Consider the following 3049-nt stretch of genomic DNA (forward strand, 5'->3'; position numbering starts at 1 on the left):
GTAAGAATGCATTTCATTAGAGTTATATCAAACTCTCAAAAAGTAAGAAACCTTTGGCGTTGCGGGGAGGGGTGTAGTTAAGCAGTAGAGCATGTGCTTAGCATGAATGAGACCCAGAATTCAATTCCCAATCCAAAAAATATTAAAAATTAAAAGGTAGAAAATCTTTACTGTTGATTTATGGACATCGGGAGTTTCCATGTGTTTTACTCTGAGTTCAGAGAATTCTGTATGACACCTTGGCCCCACCATTTATTTGCCAGTTGATTTAAGACAATTTTCTGAATACCAATGTTCTCATGAATAAACTGGCATATTAATATCTGTTACACAGTTTCACTGTTTGGAGGAATGAGACAAGGGAAGCTGAGCCCTCCACCCTCTCCTCTTCCAAAGTGTCAGGAAAACGCTTGCCTTTCTCTAATTCTCCACTTAGCTGGCATCTCTGACAAGTACCACTCCTTCCAGGCTTGGATGGACAGTCAGTGTGATTTCTCAGACACTGCTGGAGGCTGATACTGCTCCTGGAATTGTAATATTTCCATGCGCTAGGTCCCACTCACACAGCGTGTCACTGAAGAGTGGCTAGACATCGGTTTTTAATCTGCAGTTAGAAGCTGGTGCCTTGTGACTCTTAGCCAAGACCTCAAGGCCCCACAGTGAGAGCCAAGCAGAGACTGGAGCTTTCTGAGAATGCCCCACCCTCCGTCTGTCCAGGGTGAAACATTCCTGCAGCTTTTGTACTTCAGATGATGTGTTCCTTTTCTATTCCAACACTGCAGTCTCTACTGAGGAAGACTAATCCCTTTCTTCTATTTAGCAACTACGTGATACATGCTGAGGACACAAAGCATCAGCCCAACATAGCAGTAAGTTTCCTGATAGGTCACATTACCTTCTCACTGTAGTTTAAGACCTCCAGTGAAGCTCTAACCCACCACTCCTCTGAGATTCTTGTGGGGTTTACTTAATTTTGTACCTCAATATTACCATGTTAATTACAATTACGTATACAGCTGCCATTCTTCTTCCAATTCAGACTTCCTAACCAGTTGAATAAGACAAACATTCTGTCCTCAGTTTGATGTGTGACTTGTTTTTGAACATATCATTTTGAAATCTGATATTTGAGGTCATATAGACTGCATTTCTATACCATGAAGCATCCAGAACCCTATTTTTCCAAGCAATTAGCATTCAAGTCTCCCTGGCATTCTTGGGTAATACATTGGCTTAGCTAACACCTGTGGTTCATGTGGAGCAAACCAGCCCCTGTGGGTGAGGCACTGGAGACAGTTTATTGCAAAGATGGTGTTCTAGTGTCTAAGGAAGTGCCTGACCAAGAGGCTATGCAGGATCCAGGCAGTCAGCCCTGAACATGCTAAGTGGTATTAGACACAGCTCTGTTGGGAACAGCAGTCCTGATGTGTAAAAGTGCATGTGCTGCCTAAAAATGCTGATTTTACTTGGCTCTAGCTCTTACGGTCTGCTTGGTGATGTGGGTAGCTCTGGGTTACTGCTCTCCTTGGGTGAACACAGGCCCTTCCTCATCTAGGGAAACCTGTCTTCAGCCTTGGTTTTCTTCAGTACTTTCTTCTGTCTATATTGCACCAGCAAGTGATTAATTTCTCATGACTCAGATACAGAGAAGTAACAGAGCACCCAATTCCTTCCCTAATGTGCTTGTGTCCTAATCCTCTATGTCTTCAGAGTGAGGCCAAATTCACTTCTTTGGAATGAATGGAGACATTTTACAATGCAGATTCCAGGGCCCCATCCATACCCAGTAAACCAGAATCTCCAAAATGTGTGCATTTCAAATATCCCAGGTGATCTCTATGTACCTCAAAGTTTGAAAACACTGACCCAGACCTCTCTTCCATAATGATTGGTATCGAATATGTATTTCCTATGATATCAACTAAGTCTTGTGTGTTCTTCTGTTGTTATTTTACTCTCCCTAAGAGTTGGTCTTGTGCCTTTAGTGCATGTAGTTTTGAAAACAATGGCAGAGAGGCAGACAATTTATAACTCAGAGCACTTGTCATGGGGTTTTTCCTACTAAATGTGGCAAACAATTATTGAATAAATGAACAAATGAGTCAACAAGTGAGAAATAAAGAGCATCAGCCCAGCCTTTACAAGTGCCTGGCAGTGTCCTAAGGACATTGCAAAGAAAAAATGTAAAAATCCCAAGGTTAATGTTAGGCAATGGCTATCTCAACACTTAGAAGAAAAATCGAATATTGAAAAAGTGGCAATCTCTCACAAGGATCCTAGTGTTTGCAATTTAATTTTAAGTGTAAGTTCTCAGATCAAAGTACAACATATGAATGAGTTAAAGGACAGTATTTTCAATTTTATAAACTACTTCCATGCTTTTGGATGGTTGATAAAGCACAGCTTTTGTAATATTTTGAAATTTGGTTACCTATTTTCTATCTGGTCTGATACAGCCAATTTTTAATTTACCTCTTTTCTAGATGTGGACTTATAAAATGGATGTAAATAAAATTTAGCCATAGGTTTTGGAAATGTACCTTGTTTAATGACAATTGAATTTATTTTTTTAAGTTGGCACATACTAAGGTTATATCTTAGTTATATCACCTTTCATGGTATGCTCCAGGGCTCTTGTCATAAACTTATTATTTTCTATTTAATATCAGGTAGCATCTAATGTTGTCTGTGTAGTTGCAAACTGCTGTCCAAAGGTTCTACTTGTTGGCCTGTCTTAACTGATAGACCACTGGACTAATTTAAAGGTACTCTGTTTAGAAAAGTAGGAGGAGGGTGATTTACTAAGCTCAGAGGAAGAGAACAAGAAAGGACAGCCCTTGCAGAGATAAAAAGGGGCCCGAACCAAGGCAAAAGGCTCTCCTGGAGCCAGTTTAAACCATTACTGAGTTACAGGCCTCTCCGCCCTCTGGGATCCTTTGGTGACGTGAACTTTGCTCTAGTTGTTTATGATGTCACTGGAGCCCCCTTGGTGGAATTACAGCTTCATAATGCACAGTGGGCTCTTGTTTATTTTAGGTTGAATCATTTG

Source organism: Callospermophilus lateralis, unplaced genomic scaffold, assembly GCF_048772815.1.
Source record: "Callospermophilus lateralis isolate mCalLat2 unplaced genomic scaffold, mCalLat2.hap1 Scaffold_84, whole genome shotgun sequence".
Classification (NCBI taxonomy): domain Eukaryota; kingdom Metazoa; phylum Chordata; class Mammalia; order Rodentia; family Sciuridae; genus Callospermophilus; species Callospermophilus lateralis.